Here is a 20277-nt window from a genome sequence, read left to right as displayed (position 1 = left end):
CTGCAGAAATATTTTAACGCATTTCCATAACTTTGAAGCCTAGGAATTCAAAAGAGTGATACCCTAGCTCTAACAGACTCTGAAGAGGTAGGTTTTTAGTATGCATTTTGTAAGACACATCTTCACTTCTTCTTAGTCCCTTCCATTCCATGTGTTCTGTCTTTGAGTAAGAGAAGTTTTCTAAAAGTTAAAAGACAAATATTCATTTTCTACTTTGAACCTTTAGAATTTAAAATCTAGGCAACAGATTCAGTTTTGGCCACTGCAGTAGGTTATTAACAGTGTTGCAATTGGTTTATATTTTAAATGTTCTTGTTGAATAATAAGTGAGAGTTGCTGGTATGCCTGGGAACTTTGAGGCTAAAAGTTGTTAGGAGGGTAAAACCTGCCAGACTTGCAGAAGAGTGAGTGAATGTACCTTGCGTCCATGACAGATAGTCCATGGTAAGGTACAGCTATTTTTATAATCTGTGACTGTGTAAAGAACCACTGGTTTGTGTCTTGTGTATGAGTGTGGGTGCGTAGTCATAACTGTAAAATAATAGTAAACTCGAAGCGCATGATAGTTTTTGGAACTAGTTATAAATTTTATTTCAAGGTGTACTGGTTAATTGGAAGAATCAATACCAGGCATAGATGTTTATTAAATGTATCACCAGCTGTAGGTACCACAAACTGGCGTAATTAACTTTAAAAATCAAAATGACATTATGACAGACTACAATGAAATCCTTAAATTATCAAAAAGATTTCATGAAGTTCTTACGCTATTTTTACTTGCCTGGGCATTTGCGATGAAATTTATGATGATTTAAAACAGACTTATCAGACTGTCTTTCTCTGTTGAGCTTGTACCATTGTATTTTTGACAGGTTTATTTCAGGGAGTTTTCTTTCTAGTTATCTTATGCATTAATTTCATTGTTCATTTGAGTACCTAAATCTCATCTTAAGCCTTAAAAGATAATGTAAAAGAAAAATTTAGAGTTAGGATTTGTAACCAGGGAGCTTGAGTACATTGTTTTCAATATTAGCATGACAAAACATAGGAAATTATTATTTCATTCCCTTTCCAGAAGTATAATACCATAGATGAATTATTTAATTTCTCTAATTCTAACTTTCTTATATGTAAAATAGGGATGCAAATCCCTACCTCTATACGAGAATTACACGGCATGGGGTCCTTATAAAATGTATTCCAGTGTTACGTTATCAATGAGTGCTTGATAAATGTAGCTGTTATTGCATGAGTGTGTATCTTCTCTGGCTACACCTGTACCCATGTTTGCCTTGATCTCTCCTTTCCAGTGCCGCTGGCCTGGTTTCCATGTTCTAAGCTCTTGCTCACCTATGGCCAATATAGCTTAAATGGTTCTTCTCTTTTTGCTAGGAGAAAAAAAAAATCCAGTAGTCTTTCTAAGCTGACTAAAATGCGCTTTTTCAAGAGCCACCTAGACGACATCCTGTACTTCTGCTATGTCAAGTGTAGCCAAATGATTCCTTGTGTCGTTTATTTATTCCAGTCTTCTTGCTGGATCCTACATGCTAACAGGATGAGTGCTTCCTGTTCAGTGTGAACAACACTGAACACAGTGCCACAGTCACATGAGTTGCTATTTTTGTCAAATTAGCAAATGAGCATTATATTGCTGAAAGTGTAGCTGAGTGCTCCAAAGGGTTGTACATAGATACAAAAACAGAAGTCAGAAGAGATAAGGACCAAGAAGGAAGAAGCATAACCGAAAACAGATCACTAAAGAAACTCAACCAGAAAATAATTTTGAAGTTACCCATTTCCCTCAGGTTATAAAACAAATATCAAAGACAATACGGATGAAATTTGGTCCCCTGGGCTTAATGTGGAACACATAGCATCTTTAAAGCAACCACTCCAATAGCAGACTGAAGTAGAGAGAAAATGTAAGTATAGAGATGATGGCCATGGAGGGAACTACACGATAACCAGACATAACAGTGATCACCTTTTTAAGATAAAGTGGACTGAGGATGATCTGAAGGCATAAGAATTAGCACATGGAGAGAGGGAGCACAGGTGGTGATGAAGAATGAGGTCCATGGGAATGATCCATCCCTAGTTCCTCCCCTGTTTATTAAACTCCCCATAAGCAAGACCCACACACACTCTTCAGCAACATGTTTTGGTTTTCATGGATTGAAAAGTCAGGTCAGGGAAAACACATCTATCAGAAATACTTAAATGCAAATTATGGTGAGTGCTGTGATAAAAGGAGCCACTGTGGCTGCGACAGTGATCCAGTTCATAATGGAAAAATAAGTAAAATATTTAGAAATAAAGCTCACTAGGAAAGTGACAGACTATAATGAAAATTTTAAACACTCATGACATAAATAAGACACTAAAAAAGTGAGAAGGCCTACACATTCATGGATTAGAAAAACAAATACTGTTAAAATATGCGTACTACCCATAGCAATCTATAGATTGGAAGCTCAGAAAAGCCCAGATAGCTAAAGCAATCTTGAACAAAAAGATCAAAGCAGAACCCATCCCAATATCTGATTTTAAGACATCCTACATAGACGGACAAGCTAAACATCAGGGTGTTGGCAGAAAAGCAGACACAAGTGGACAGCTAAGAAATAAATCCATGCATCCAAGTCAACTGACTCATCACACATTGTGTGATGGACAGCATCATCAATAAATGATTCTGTAAAAACTGGTTCTACATTCAGAAGATGTACTTGACTCCTATTTCCCACCTTATACCAAAAATCAGCTCAAAATGGATCAGTGACCTAAATATAAGACTTCAACCTACTGGAACAGAACATAGGGAAAACATGTCATCAGACATTTGAGATAGGCATTGATTTTCTGGATAGGAACCCAAAACCACAGGAAACAAAAGCAAAAAGTTTTCAAAACTTGGATGGTACTAAGCTAAAAAGTTTCTTCATAGCAAGGAAAATTGACAAGGCAGTGTCAGCATTCAGAATGTGACACAGCACTTGCCATGTAGACATCTGAAAATGGGTTAGTATCCAGAATATCAAGAACTCATAAAAAGTAAAAACAAAAACAAGTAATCTTAATTTAAAAGTTGCACATGATCTGAGTTGACATTTTTCAAAAAAAAAAAAACAGTAATTGCCAAAAAAAATATATGAAAGCATGTTCAATATTATTAACCACTCAGGGAAATGCAAATCAAAACTACAATGAGATCCCATGTCAGAAGTTAATAATGGCTACTAAAAAATAACAAAACAAACCAGAGAGGATTTCACACACTGTGGGTGGAAATGTAAATTAGCTCAGTCACTGTGAACTTGAAAGTAGAATATTTACTACTGGGGATAGAAATGGGGGGGATTGTGGGGGAGGGGTGAAATGAGGTTGGATATGATCAATGCAAATTGTATGTTTGGATGGATATAGTCATTGTACCTTATTAATAGCTACAATTAATGTGCTAATGAAAATCATTTTCCTACTGCAAAATGACAATAGATAGGAGACTTGTTGGAAATCATATTTGGCCATATGAGTAACTGACAATATATGCATACCATTAACAAAATTAAAATGCAAATAACTGGGAGCCATTTATAGGTGAATACTCCCAAGTTGATAAGCAAAAATTGAATGAAATAGAAACAAAAAGACAAGTATAAATGGAAAATTCACAGCAGTGGAAATTCAGCCACTTATCAACAGTGAAGAAATCAGTCAATAAACTTGAACAGTGATGGCATTGGTATTGAAGATGTTGGAGTGTACTCTTCTGTTTGCTCTTGGCTGTGCAAAGTGCAGTTTTGTTTAAAGTGGTTATGGATAATTATAATGTACTAGTCTAGAACTCTAGAAGAAAGACTTTTTAAAGCTGTCACCATAAAGAACCGTTAAATGTTTGAGAAAATAGGTAATGTTTAACCTGATTTAATTAGTACACAGTGCATACATGTATGGAAACAATTTTTATGGTTTTGCTTATCAGTTAAATAAAAATCTGGCATACCTATTAAATAAATACACATATTCACTGACATAAGCAATCTTAGTTTGGGGAATTTATTCTGCAAAAACAAAGACAACCACTTTACAAAGACCTATAACTATAGAACAATCCCTTGTTTCCATGAAGATTTTTATTAATCCATGGTGTATAGGGGACAAAGAATTGGTGGAGGAAGAACCCTGAGTGTACTTAAATAGGGAAGTTTTTGGATAAATTTTTTTACACTTATAAAATGATGGGATTAATTTTAGATCTTTCCCCAAGTTCATGATACTTCTTTCCATAATGAGTTCCAAGCCAGTAGTGTAGTAGTTCTGTTTTAAAAACCCAAACTACAGGAATGCATGTACTTGAAAACGTTCAAATTGCCATGGAGGATGGTGAGAAAAGATGCAAAGTGGCTAACTCCGGTTACCATAGAGGGGCAGATAACAAAGATGGTGGCCTATATAGATAAGTTATTCCTTATGGGTTTTTTTTATACTTTTTGTCCTGTACAAAAACATGGCGGGGTTTTTCCTCATTAAAATAACTTGTTTTGGTTTCCATTGCCTTTACCCATTATTTAAAAACTTTTAATTTGAACATAAATACAAAATTATAGAAAATTGGAAGGCTACCTCAAATAACTCCTATGAATTCTTCAGCCAGGTTGACAAATGTTCATATTTTGCTTCATTTGTTTTATTTTTGTCTCTCCATATATATTTATTTCTGAGCCAATTGAGAACATATTACAAACACAATGTCCAGTATTCCCAGGTGTTTTAATCTCTTTCCTAACAAGGAGACCATCTAGTACATAACCATCAAGCAACCATAACTGGTAAATTGACATTGATTCAGTACACTGTCTACCCTCTAAATAATCAAACTTCACTAATTTTGCTTCAGTCCAAAAGTTTTTTCTTATTTTTCATTTACAATTAAACTAAGGATCAAATGTATTTAATTGACATGTCTCTTTATTCAACTTCAGTTTAGAACAATTTCTCAGTATATTCTTTATCTTTCATGACCTTGACAGTTTTGAAAAGTACAAACCAGTTATTTTGTGCATGCCCTTCAATTTGGGTTTGTCTGGCATTTCCTCAGGACAAGAGCCTGGCAGTTCTATCACAGAAGTGATGCTGAGTTTATCTCAGAGCACATATCATGAAGCAAGACTGTCAATTTGCTCATTGCTGGTGATTTAAACTTTGATCGCCCAGTAAGTCATTGACCTTAACTATAAAGTTATTAGTTATTTTCTCTATGATTACAGTCTATATTGGCTAGGTTCTTTGAGAATATGTAAATATTATGTTATCCAGCAAACTAGTTTTAGCATCCATTTATCATTTGTTCCTGTTTTAAATATTACTGTCATAGTTAGCAAACAGTGACTTTCCATTTCTTTCAATCCTACATTTATTAGTTCCCATTGCACTTTAAAGAATTACTTTTTCTTTTCATCAAATTCATGTTTCATTCCTTTGTAACATATCCATATGGACATGGGTCCTATTTTATTAAATGAGCTTTAATCTGTTACTATCCTTATTTATATGCACAAATCACCCTTTATTCAGTTAGTGGGGTCCTTACAAGCTGGCTCCTATGGCTCTTTAATAAGTCCATACCATTTACTTCTTGGCAAAAAGATGTTATAAATTCATATTATATCTGACCTTTCCCAGCCTTAGAATTCGTCGTATTTGTAGGAGCCCTGGTTTCTTTTATTGGAAAATTGTACCGGTAATGGATACTTGGGAAGAAGGAGGGAGATCAGATGGTGGAATAGAGTACTCAGCATTCACCTCCTGCCACATAAAAAGGAACCACAGTAACAAGTATGTAGCTCCATTATGAGGTGAGTGATAGACAGGAAGAGAGTGATTGAAATTTTGTAAGAGTCAGAGACCTGAGACAACAACATGCAAAGAAACAAAATATCTTTGACACCTCCCTGAACTGCTAGAGTGCCCCAAACGTGCGACACACAGAGACATTGAGTCAATCTGACACAGACATGCTATGCCTCGTACCCAAACTCTAAACAAAGCCAAAGAAGCAAGAGGTTTTTTTCTATCTAAGTTACCGAGATAGAATCAAAGCCACCATTGCATAATAATGTGTCTACTGAAGATACCTCTTCAAATTGTTAGAGAGAACCAATCAGAAATCTGGAAGATGAAAAATTCAATTAGATAAATAATTAAGTTCAAAGTCTCAATGAACGATTATGCCAAGTAGGGTTGAGTATGGCTCAGGAGGTAGAATGCCTGCTTAGCAAGTGTAAGTTCCTGAGTTCAAAAAATTCCAGTACCACCCAAAAAATAAAAGATTGTATCAAGTGGAAGAAACAATGTTTAGACTGTAACCCACTTTTTTTTTTTTTTTGGAATATCTCATTCAGAGAGAAGTAGAATAATAAGAAGTGATGGAGGAGGACGATGGGGGAGGTGAGGGGAGGCAAGGAGAGGAGAGAAAAGGAAAGGAGGGAGGGAGGGAAGGAAGAAAAAATTATTCAAGATTTTTCATACACTATGAACTAAACAACCACATCCTTGAAATACCCAAAGATAAGGAGATAAAGGCTAAGGGAATAGGAAAACCTGTTCAACGTGATAATAGCAGAAAACCTCCTTAACCTTGGGGAAGACATTAACATCCAGATATAGGAGGCTTATAAGAGCCCAAAAAGACCAGAAAAAAAACTTCACCACAGCATATTGTAGTCAAACTGTCAAAAGATAAAACAAGTAAACAATTTAAAAATCTACCAGAGAGAAGAACCAAGTCATATTTAAGGACATCAACATGATACTAACAGAAGATTTTGTACAGGCCAGGAACCTGTGGAATGATGCATTCCACATTCTGAAAGGAAAGAACTGGCAACTATGATTATACTCAGCAAGGCTAACCTTCGGAGATGAAGGAGAAATTAAGACCTTCCAAGATCAGCAAAAACTGAGGGAATTCACAACTACCAGACCAGCCTTGCAAAATATGCTAAAGGGAGTACTACATCCAAAGTAAAAGAGAGGAAACTAGCCTGTGGAAACATAAAACTCACTGGAAGAACAGATACACAAAAGAGGAGTCAAAAAGAATGAAACATCATGAATACAGTAAACCGTCAAACCACAAAGATGAACAAGAGAGGAAGAAAAGACAAGGATAATTCAAAATAAGCAGAAAAAATGAGTAAAAAGACAGGCATAAGTCTTTTCCTACATATAATGACAGTGAATGAAAATGGAGTAAATTTTGTGATTAAAAAATGCAGACTGTCTAAATGGATTTAAAAAACCATTAGATGTAACAATGTCCTGCCCACAAGAAACTCACTTTCTCCTTCCTTCCTTCCTTCCTTCCTTCCCTTTTGTTCTTTTTGGTTTTGGTAGAACTTTATGCTTTGCAAAGCAGGTGTTCTGCCACTCGAGCCACACTTCCAGTCCATTTTTATTCTAGTTATTTTGGAGCTGGCGTCTTCAAACTGTTTTCCTAGGCTGGCTTAAACTGTGATCCTGCCAATCAGCCTCCCAAGTAGCTAGGATTATAGGTGTGAGCCATGGCTCCCAGCTGAAACTCACTTTCTTATTAAAGATACACACACAGACAAAAAGTAAAGCATGGAAAATGATATTTCCAGAAAATGCAAACCTACAATGATCAGTAGCAGCTATATCTGAAAAAATAATTTTAAGACAGGAACTGTAGGAAGAGACAAAGAAGGTAAATATTAAGAAATCAATTGAAGAAGATATCTAACAATTGTAAGTCCATATGCAAATAATGTCAGGGCATTCAATTTTATTAGAACTAAAAGGAGAGATAGACTCTAATACAATAACAGTGGGGACTTCAACATTCCACTTGCATCAGTGGAGAGATTTTCTAGACAAAAATGTCAACATAGAAACATCAGAATTAAACTACACTACCCATCAAATGGACTTAACAGATATTTACAGAATGTGCCATCCAATGACTGCAAAATACACATTCTTTTCACCAGAGCATGAAATTATTTTTAGAATAATCATATACTGGTCCACAAAATGAGCATAAAAATTGAAATCATAACCTTTATCTGATCACAATGAAATAAAACCAGAAGTCAACAACAAAAGAAAATTTAGGGTTGTTTAGCTCCTGAACGCATGGACACTAAACAACACATTATAGAATGAACAATGGGACTTCACAGAAGTCAGAAGAGAAATTAAAAACATTTTTCAAAGCAAATGAAAGTGGAAGCATAACATCCCAAAACTTCAGGATGTAACAAAAACAGTACTAAGAGAAAAGTCTGTAGCAATATGTCTGCATAAAAAATGGAAAGAGTTCAAATAAACAAATGAATGATGCATCTTAAAGACTTAAAAAAGAAATAAACCAAACACTAAATTATACAGAAAACACAGTAGGTATTAGAGCAGAAATAAATGAAATACAGGCTAAAATATACAAAAGAACATGAAACTTACAGTTGGCTTTTTGACAAGATAAAGAAAATTGGCAAACCTCTAGCTAAATTCACCAAGTATAAAAGAAGACACAAATAAATTACATATAAAAAGGGAGACATTACAACCAATACTCCAGAAATATAAAAAAGCACTAGGAAATATTTTGAAAAAATATGTTAAATTAGAAAATATAGTACAAATGGACAACTGTCTGGACACATATCACCTACCAAAATGGTACCCAGAGGACAAAAAGATTTGAATAGCCATAACAAGTTCTGAGAATGGATCAGTAAGAAAAAGTCTTAACAGCAACAACAAGCAAAATTTTAAAGATAAGACCAATTCTTCTCAAACTATTACATAGAACTGAAAGGGAGGAAACTTTCAAACTCATTCTCTGAGGCCAGCATTAAACTGTCCTCCAAAACCTGACAAGAATATACAAAAAAGGGGAAAAAAAGAAAGGAATAAAGAAAACTATTAACTATCTAAGATGAGCATACATGCCAAAATCCTTAATAAAATAGCAGCAAATTAATTTCAATAGCACATGAAAAAGGTCATATACCAGATCAAGTCGGTTTCATCCCAGGGATGCAAGGATGTTCAACATACCTAAAGCATCACATCAGCAGAATAAAGGGAAAATCATACAAATCATTCAGGAAATGAATTTTACACAATTAGCTTGTGTTTATTATAAAAAAGCAGAGCAAATTAGGTATGAAAGGATCTTGGCCTAATATAATAGAGACTATAAATAAAACATCATATCAATCAACATCATATCAAAGGCACTGGAACCCAAGCCATTTTCTCTAAGAAAAGGAGCCCATGCTCACCACTCTTAGTTAATGTACACTAGACATTCAGTGAGAGCAATTAGGCAAGAGAAAGTAAGAAAAGGACTACAAACAGAAGGGATAACTATCCTGTTTGCAGATGCTATAATTCTATACAGAGAAGCCCAAAGAAGCCACTAAAAGACTGTTAGAACTAAGAAATTCAGTAAAGTAGCAGGAAACAAACTCAGCATATAATAATCAGGAGGCTTTCTATACATCAGAACCAAATTTGGTGAGAAAGAAATTAGAGAAGCAATTTCATTTACAATAGCATGAAACAAAAATGAAAAGAAGTACTTATTAGAAAACTTTAATAAGGAAGTAAAAGACCTCTGCAGTAAAAAAGCAGAAGATGCTAATGAAGGAAATTGACACTAATGACCAACATATATATGTATATAACTACCCTTAGCTATCAGAGAAGTGTAAATCAAAACTTCAATGAGATACTGTGTCACTCAAGTTGGAATGACTCTTAGTAAGAAAAACTGCTGGAGAGGAAGTCTTCTACACTGCTGATGGGAATGTAAAGTAGACCATCCAGTACAGAGTACAGTATGCAGGATGTGCAAAAACTGAGAAGGATCAACCATATTATCCAGCTATCCCACTCCTTGGTGTATATCCAAAGGAAATGACATTAACATACCAAAGAGATACTTTGAGGCCCATGTTTAATGTGGCACAATAGCTAAGATGCAAAGCAGCTTAGGTACTCATCAATGGACAGATAGAGAAAACATGCTATGTATGAACAATGGAGTATCAGCCAGACTTTAAAAAAAAACCAACGAAATCCTGTTATTTGCAGTAGAATGGGTAGAAATGGAAGTTAAGTGAAATAATCAGACGCTGAAAGACAAGTACTGCATATTCTCTGTCATGTCAAGAAGCTAAAATAAAGCTGACCCTGAAAGCAGAATAATGACTGCCAGAGATTGGATGTGTGATTGGTAGGAAGTGTGGAAAAGGGGTGATTGGATTTGATCTACACATGCTATACACATGTATGTAAATAATATCTGAACCCTATGAATATGTGCAATACATTTTAATAAAAATAATTGCTTCAGAAAGAATAAAAAAGGAATGGAGACCTCATGCTAGGTGTTCTCACATCTACCGGGAGACTTTGCTTTTGGGTCTCTTTAGTAGATAGAGATAGGAAATATATCTGTGTCCGTGTACTCACACACACTCATATAGATTTCTGTATGAAAATGCCTGTTTTTAGATTATGAGGTTATACCAATGCCCCCAGTTCTAAACTAACACCACAGATTTTTGTTTTCAGTTTTTTCAACTTTCATCTGCCAGTGGCTCTCGCTATCAATACTGCTTTTCCCACTGAATATGATCAATCCTTTTACCTACCATCTGTGTCACAGACTCAGACTGTCTCCTAAGTACCAGGGTTGTTGCCTTCAGTCTCCTCCCCTGTCCCAGCACTGGAGGTCCTACATGCCTGGCTCTATTCTCATCTCCAATTTCCCTTGGGGTTTTATTCCTACACATCACTTCAGCCCTGTCTATCGCAAAGGAAGGAAAATGAAGCAATTAATAGTTGTTTAAGAGGATAAAATAAAGATGTTTTAAGACAAAATTTACAGAGTCAAATACAACAAAAATGAAATTGTTAACCAATCATCCAAATTATGCATATGAAGTTAAATTGGTGAATTTACTGGAATTTGCTAGAATGGATTCAGCAAATAACACTTTTCAGTGATTTTTGTTGTAATAAATTTTGTTGACATTAAATATTTTTCCTAAACTTGAGTAAATGCATATTTATTTAGTATTGTGTTAATGTACAGCAAATTCTCAATAAAGTTTTTCCAGCATGTTCAATGCATTTTGTAAATTTTTTAATTGTTCCATTATTTTCTGAAAAGGTAGAATTTCACCTCAGTGCTATAGTTACTAACTTCATACTGCATGCACATTAGATCATGACATTCCTGTTGCTGTTTTCTAAATACATCCTTGTCCAGTACATCTGAGTATGAACCTCTACTTTGGTACAGAATGTCCAGCACCTCTCCTTTGCTTACTTTCCATGCAAATGGACTTTTTCTGAAGTCATTCTGACAAAACAATAACTGTTTCATGAGCAATGTGTCTTAAACTGAGAATCCCCAGTCTTTCAAAAGTAGGATGCTAAAGTCATGATTCATTGTCTGGCAACCCCAGAGCATGGAAAAGGACACTGGAACACACGTCCAATTGGCGGGCCACCAAATTTGATTTTCAATCCTAAGGTTCCCTGGGAGTTGAAACCTATAGGCCCCTTGCCTCCCAAGACTTTCTTCCGCCCCTATGCCATTATCCAAGTCTGTACCACTGCCATCTGTCACCTGAATCTCACAGTGCTATACTTTCTCCCATGCTTACCTTTCTGCTCAGTTTTCCATGCAACAACCAGTGTGAACTAGTTATAATATACATCACATAAGTTTACTTTCTTGGCTTAATATCATCTAGTTGCATTTAAAAAATAAATCCAATTTATCACAGCCTGAAAAGGTTTGAAGAGCAATCTGTCATCTTTCTCCCATTCACTGTCATCCCACAGCACTGATACTCGTTCTGTTTCAAGAATACACATAACAGCTTACCTCAGGGACCTTGCACTTTCCTTTTTGACTAAGGTAACTCTTTTGTCCCTGGATTTTCCTGTAGATGGTTCTTCCTATCATATATGTGTCTTTCAAGGGTTTCCTCTTAAGAGGCCTTCCCAGCCCATCCTATCTACCCCACCCCATTGGCATCTCTGAGCTCACTGACTTGGTTATGCTCATTCTTTAAAGCATACATCACACCCTGGAATTAGCTCACAATCTTTGCTCCTCATTGCACTTCAGGCTATGCATGAATCATATAAGTATCTTTGGCCAGAACTCCCCCTCCCCCAGTCCAGAAGCAGTTTTAGGGAAGAGGTTGCACACAAAGGATTTACTTTGGGAAGGGCTCATATGGAATGAGAGTAGAAGACTTGAAAATCATGCAGCAGGGAAGGAGGACAAGCAGAAGAAGAGCATTTATTCTCTTAATCATTATCACCAAGAGAATCTGGAACTTAGCCCCACTGCAACCTGCTAGACCACTTGAAGAATGGGAAGCATTTACCCTCCGTCCCATTCTGCATTGTCCCTATGTGAGGGTGTCCACCATCAATGCACAAATACCAGGCTGATTCCCTAGGTCTCCCTTGCCCCAGCCTCAGAGAAGCCCTGGGCAGTCAGTGGGAATCAAGTCCAGCAGCTGAGCTCAGTTGTGGTGGATTTTACCTGGGTGGAACAGTTTGTCTCAACAACGGCTGGGGTACAGGTAGTTTGAGAGGATGTAAGGCCAGGAAACAATAGTGTTCCTCAAAGAAGGCTCATCAGACTGCTTTTCTGCTTTCTCTCATCCATAGCCAAAGTCCATCTGAAGAATCAGATACTAAGGCACGAGTTGTTTTGACTGAAAAGAAATTTGGGAAAATGGAATTTTTAATGAAAGATGTAGTAAAAAGGCTTAAGAAGGACTGCTACCTACTCAAAGGAAGCATGAGGGATCATGAGAAAGAGAAAGGGCTGGGAATTACACGGAATCAATGTGGTTTTGTGATTTTGCTGAAAGCTGAGACAGAGATAAACTGAGTGCCTGGCATAGAGATACTTAAATAATTTTTGATGAATAAATGGATGAGTGAATGAAATATTAAAAGCTGACAATTCTGCCTCATTAACAATGCCTACCAAAAATTATTTGTCAGTTTGTGTTCTTTATCATTTACTTGTATAACTTCAGCAGCCTGAAATGTATGTTTGAATGCCTCAGTCTTCACAAAGAAGCACCATCTTTTCATCACGTCTGAGAACATCTATGTATGTACGTCATACATATCTGTGAATGCATGTCTTTTTTTCATACTGCCTTTTAGAATGAAACTGAAGTGAACTAAGTAAATAGGAGACATTTCTCTATTTAATAGTTATATGAGTTCTAGAATCAGAAAAATAAAATCTCATTTTATTTGCCTTGTATTTATCAAGAAGAATGCAATCATTGACAAATAATTTTGGTAGGCATTGTTAATGAGGCAGAATTAATTGTCGGCTTTTAATATCTCATTTTCATTCATCCATTTATTCACCAAAAATTATGTAAGTGTCTCTATGCCAGGCACTCAGTTTAAAATAAGGCTTTCATATGCTCCTTATTTTACCCAACATTCCTAACAATTGAAATATGTTCTTTCAGATGCTGTCTTATAACATACCACTCTTGTAAATGAATAATCTGTCATTATTTAATGCCCCTTAACATGTAAGGTTAGAAACTCCTTGATAGCAGTGACAATGTCTGTCACTATTCCTGCTCCATTCTCAGAGTTTGCAGAGCACCTGGAACATAGGACGCATCCAACAAATACTTACAAAATGAATGTTTTCATTCTTTATCTCATTGATAGGTATCTTTCAATATTTCTAAGAGAGTGATGGTATGCCCCCCCAATGCCACCCCTCCATTTAGCAGTTGAGAATTCTGTGTCTCGAATTATAGGATCACTTGTGTGGCAAATCAGTGAATGAAGAAAATGGTAGGAAGAACAAGGGGGATTTTGGAAACTATAGAGATGTTTATGAAAGCGTGCTTCATACAAAAGGATAAAGGCTTGAGCCTGGAAGTTATAACTGATCATTTGAGTGACCATCATTTGAATCCATACTTCTTTCCACTAAGTTGTAAAGACAAGCAAAAGTGTTCCTGTACCCTTCCCTTATAACAGGACTTACCACACCTGTTTATAATTTTCCAGGTGTGTAGAGAGGGACTAGTTAAGCTCAGTGCTCAAAATCAATCAGAATGCATTTTAAAATGGGATCCAGACTTAAGATGGACTGTAATGCAAAAACCAGAAAATAGGTATTCAGCCTACAGATGGCATTTCTTATTTTTAGGCTGCATTACCTTAATACTTCAGAGAAATTGTGCGTTAATTGTAATGTTAATGACATTTTAAAAAAGGTCTTGCAAAGAATTTCACTGCCTAATTTTATTTGCCAGCACAAAGGCAAGTAAGGAAATTCAAGAAAATTTACACATGGATATTGAGTTGGGTCTGTCACTCCCATTTTCCTCATAACTCTCAAGTGTATACCAGATCTAGCATTTGGGAGGGGTGCCCTGCAGAAGCTCCCCCATAATAATGAGGCAATAATGAGATAAATTAGGTGTAAATCACATCAGTGGGTTTTTTTTTCCTGCTTCTGTTGATTTGTCAGAACACTTTATCATGGAAAAGCAAAAATGAAAACAAGTATTTTCTCTCTGAAACTAAGACAGCATGCTTTTGGGGGAGTGTTTGCCCACAGAGCCTCCGATTCCCAGACTATAAAGCCCTCTTAGTGCTTCTCCCAGAGTTCTGAGAGCCAGACTGCCTTGCACAATCTCTATCATGTTTTACGCTGTGTTCTGAACGATGCTCTCTTCCAGTGAAGGATTGAAAGCTTGCTCTCATGTACACAAAAATCAGATTTATATCTTTGTACCACAAAATGAAGCAATTATTTTGTCTTCCAATAGGTTTCGCTTCTTCTGCATTGGCACCTGCGCTACCCACTGTTGTCAGCAAGGCGGTGACATTGGTGTAAGCTTCATTAAATAGAGCCCCGCTGATACTGACCATTGATCCAGCAGCTAGCTCAGGTGCATTTGGACACAGTATTTTCTCCCTCTGCTCTTTACTTCTCTCCAGGGATAACCAATCAGAAGAAACGACCCTCATGCCTAGTGTTTTGAGAAGCACAGAGCAGTTTGATTTCAATTGCCAACCGGTCCACTAGCTTGGTAAATCAAATTTCAATCTCCTAAGGGCAAAAAGAACATCTAGCCTGCTTAGGTATTTCTGGGTTTGTCTATGTACGCGTGTGTGTGTGTGTATGCAACGTGTGTGTGCATTGAACTCTGACAGCTGCTCTTTCCTTATACTGCACCACAGGAACTCATGTGGTAACTGTAAAAAATGAGGAATTCAAAAGTATTCATTCTTTAGAAGTGAGGTGAGTATTCTTTAAACATGCCATTATTTCCTGAAATCTAGGATTACACATCTAATACTGCCTATGTAAAATTTTTTTTAAAACTTAACTTTGATCAGTACCCTTAGGGACACCATGTTACCCTGTCTGTGTCCTTAGGAGTAAGGGATGGAGAAACATGAGTTTTAAAATATTTGTGTCTCTGCTAAGTCATGAACCTAACATGCTGAATTCTTTCAATAAAATTGTATGAAAAAAAAATTTTCCCAACTTATGCTAGCTTCAAAAACACAAATGGTAACAAATCTAGATAGTAAACTTAGTGCCACCCAACTAGGTCATGTGGGTATGAGAAAGGTAGCACTATCCTGGCTTACCTGGGGCTTTCTACTTTTCTTTTAAATAAGTCATCTGCTCAAAGGAGCCAATAGTATTTTCTCCTAGTGTTTCACAGGTATAATACAGTTTAGCTACAGAAACCTGTCAGTTCTGCTTTTTATGTACTTTGACTCTCTGGGACATGTCTTTAAAGATTTGAACTAGTTTTGAATTTTATATGATGATACTTTTCATTTTCATGGTATGTTTGTTCCTCTTTAAAGAATCCAGAGATTTAAAAGTACTATATATTTCCTTTAAAACATCAAGCATAGGTCAGTGTTCAAAATTGTTTTATTATGTGTTGCAAATAAACCCCAAAGTAACTCTGGTTATAGAAAGAACAAAAATGATACAGAATTCAGCAGTTTTAAAATGAATTCCTTTTTTCATCACCTCCTCTTCCTGCCCTGAGAACTAAATATTTTGCAAGTAAACTTATAAAAATAAAACCAGAATTACGTATCTTTAATGTTCTATGTGACACCACACATCTTATATCCTAGGAACTTATTAATCAACCTGTTTTATGACAAGGAATTAAACTTTGTCTTCTTTCTAAACTTCTGTACACCTGTATCTTTTTGTAGTGTTACATTATCACTTTTAATGATGGATAAAATATTTAAATAATGTTTGAGATTCTATTAAAATTTTGCCTGTTTTAGTCCTTTGATTTAATTACATGACTTAGAGGAGCAGCTGGCAGAATATTATAGGGTTTTTTTTAAAAGAAATTAAAAGTATTTAAAAAGTTGTATTTTGATTCTAGCTAAGAAGATAAAAGAAGCTGGTTACTATAATGAATGATCTGTCTGTACCAAATTGATGGTCAATAGGTTATGCAATTAACTCTGAGAAAATTCCCCACATCCTGCTGATGGAAGCTGTTTTCTTCACCATGTCAATAATACGAATTGTACCCATGAATTAAAAGTTGACTTTTGCCTCCAAAGGCAGATATTTTCTATAATTTTAGTACACATTAATCACTGGTCATCATTTAAGCTAGTGATCCTCAGTCTGTTAGATTTTATGCCCCCTCCTAACCCTGGTAATATCTGGAGACAGATTTAATTGTCAAAACTGGAGGTAGGGGTGGGTAGGGGGAAGACATGACTGGCATTGAACAGGTAGAAGTAAGAGGTGCTGCTCAACATTGCAACTCACAGAGAAGCCCCCGATAAGCTCCAAAGTCAATAATGTAGAAATTAAGAAATCCTCCTGGACACTGGAGAGGCATAATGGGGCAGTGGAAATTGAGAACTCAGTTGACTTCAGACATAAAAATCGTGTCAGTGAGAGCTGTGAGTAATATATCATGGAACAGATTCCATTATCTGCCTTGAAAAGAAAATTGACCTTTTTATACTTGAAATCACATAGAAGGCTCAATGTTTAAGTGTGTAAGGATACTTTTCTCCTTCCTAATTTATTTTCGTATAAATTAGGATGCATTTCTATAAGAAGCAAAGAAGCACGGTACGGTAGAGAAGGCTTCGCCAAAGAGCTACACTAATAACTTAAAGAGTCAGTTATTTCAGCTAAGTCAGTTGGAGTCCATCAGCAACAACCTGAAAAGAAGGAATTTCATTCCTTAGGAAGTGACACTTGCCTTAATATTATATATTAAATCCACACATAAAATACACTTTTGAAGTTAACCAATGAAAGGATACACTTCATTTCTTGATGTTCGTAACCTAAAATCAGTCAATGTTTTCTCAGTATATATGTAGATACCAATTTTACTAAAGTAGACCTAAAAGCTGGCAGCCTTCAGTGTTTAATTCCACATACAACTTTTTAAAATTATCTCTGCTGTGTTCATTGTTAGCTATTCATCCCATTTGGCAGTTTATTCTTTTTAAAAATCAATTTTGTGAGTACTATTTTCTCCAGTAATAAAAGGTTCTGTGAAGTTATTTGCACAAATGCAAGATATTTTTTGTGACATTTTCTAAGTAGAAAAGCTGATTGAGAAATTGTCTGTTTTTATGACTTGGAGACACTGAAGTAGAGAGTTAATGCCTTGGTTAGAGGTTCATTCCTTGTCTCCTGCTAATTCCTACTAAGGTTTTCACCTGGTTTAGGAAACTGTACTCACCTACACTGTTTGCATCATAAGAGCAAAAATTGGATTGACTCTATGCACTGTTGTAGTTTTAGTATTAGCTCAGCAGTAGCCCAAGATGGTACTCTGTTAATATTTGTTTTTATTTTCAATTGCTGATGTAGTAAATGAAAAGATACAAACTCATTAAATTACAGCCTATAGGTCAGAAGTCCCACAGGAGGCTTGTAAGGTGTTGCCTGTCTGTGTTCCTTCTGGAACCTCTAGGAGAGAATGTGTTTCTTTGCTTTTTCTTGCTCTTAGAGGCTTCCTGCTTTCCATGGTTCATGGCCCCTTTCTCCATCTTGAAAACCAGAAACTGTAAGTAGAGCCCTTATACTGCTATCTCTCTCTCTATGGCTGGGAAAGGTTTTCTGCTTTTAAAAGCTCATGTGATTAGATTGGGTCTGCCTGAATAATCTACACAAGTCTCTTAACCAGGTGTCCAAAACCCCCTTTTTCAGGTAAGGCCATATATTCTCAGGTTCCAAGAATCAGGGAATAGACATATTTGGAAGACCTACCAAAATACTGGTTAAATAGAAAAGACTTCTAAAATTGTCTTTTAAACATCAGACCCAGCCAGCTACTTCTAGCCATCTGTTTAGTTCTACCACTATTTCTAATGGGATGTCTACAATCTCTTAAGCATTCCTTGCTTTGGTGGGCATGTCTCCTTTTTTCTTGATTGTATTTCTGTCTCTGTTCGTCATTACCCAATTGTGTCACTAGCCTGCCAGTAGGAATCACTGGGCCTCAGACCCTGAAATGTATACAACTGTAGGTTTCTGGTTAATGTCCTCAGAACCATTTTGCAGAGCTGACTGGTTCTTTTAGAAAAGAAAATTCTTACCAATTAGAATCTAGAAATTCTGAATCTTTCAGGTTCTACTTTATTAACCATGGTATCCATAGAAACCTGAGAAATAGGAGTTTACCTTGTGATCTATGGATAGACACAAGAATGGTGGTCTCTTCTTTACGGAACTCAGAATAAATCCTGCGTTTTGGCAGAGTAACAATGCTGGAAAATTTCCAATGAGAGTCATTGTAGTGGTTTTTAAAAAAAACCTTGGCGGTCTGGGTGGAGTACAGATTTGGGGTGGTAAGCAGGCTTTATGTTGATAAAACTTACCAAGAAGAAATGTTGGCTGTGCTCTTTGTGCTCTAACCTTGGTCAATAGAGCACAAAGAACAGAGTAGTCCAAAGTGGATTCTGGAACCATTCTGGATTGTTTGACCAATGAGCTAATACTAGACACCCCAGCCTTGTCCTAGTGAGAAGGAGTGTACCCAAGATCAACTCCGTGTTCTTCCTCCTGTCAATGTGCAATATCCCATGAGCACCATATTCTTGAGTTGATGGAAAGCTGGCATTTCCACATGACTCATAAGCAGAGCTGACACCCCACATCTAAACCTCATAGAACCACTGACGAGACACATTCTCAGGCTTGTCTTATAAGAGGCAGTGTTACGGGGTAATATCTCTCCATAGGAAGGTAGCTATATCGCCATAGAGCTAAGGACAATGGAGAGACTTGTGCCTTCTCTCCTTTTTAATCTTGGTATTCTAAGTTTTCTTTTCCTCACAAATCCTGTTTCTTACTCATACAGTCATGGAATTTGTTCTAAACCCTGGTGGACAATATTAGTGACTCAGAAGGGAACACTTTGCATGAATGTTAAGTTAGTCAATTTACTTTCTAAGTTTCCCCTGTAGAGTTCCTTTATTTCTCTGTGGCACAGTTTCCTCTTCTTGTACAATTGTTAAGATACCATCTTCCATGAAAAGTGTTGTGGACTTAGAGATACTATTTGCAAAGTGCCTGCACAGAGGAAGCTCTCAATAGAACAGAGACATAGTGGTGGTGGAAGTGATGAAGAAAGATGAGGAAAAGAGACCTCTTAAGATCCTGTTTAGGTTTGAGTTATATTGTGAATTTTTAAAATATTTAAATTTTTACTGTGGGTCCTGGGAGCCCAGGGAAAGAGGACAGGGAAAAAGAGAAAGGACAAGGGCTGAGGGAGCTAGGAACTAGCATGAAGTGGTAAAGCACATCCCTTTCTGGGTGAGAAGACTAAAAGTTTGGAGACACTGTTTTGGAACAAACTTTCCAGGTTTCATGGCAATGATAGCTAGCCTGTATGTTATTTATAATTCACAAATATGAACAAATATGTTGTCCCATTTGATTCTTCCATGAGTGCTGTGAGGGAGAGTATCGTTATTTCTTTTGGAAAATGAAGACAAACAGACTCTGAAAGGAAGTTAAGCTTTTTCGAGGTTACTCATTAGTGATAGAATTAGTGTTTGAGTTTAGAATTAGTCTTCACATAAGGATAATGGAGACCCTACCATCCCTCTCCTGGTCAATACAGACCTACTCAGAATGAGAGTCCCATTCACATAAACCCTCAAGTTAGAGCAAGGGCTACATTC

Source organism: Castor canadensis, chromosome 11 (genome assembly GCF_047511655.1).
Source record: "Castor canadensis chromosome 11, mCasCan1.hap1v2, whole genome shotgun sequence".
NCBI lineage: Eukaryota > Metazoa > Chordata > Mammalia > Rodentia > Castoridae > Castor > Castor canadensis.
The sequence above is the reverse complement of the archived record's forward strand: the minus strand, read 5'-3'. Positions refer to the sequence as shown.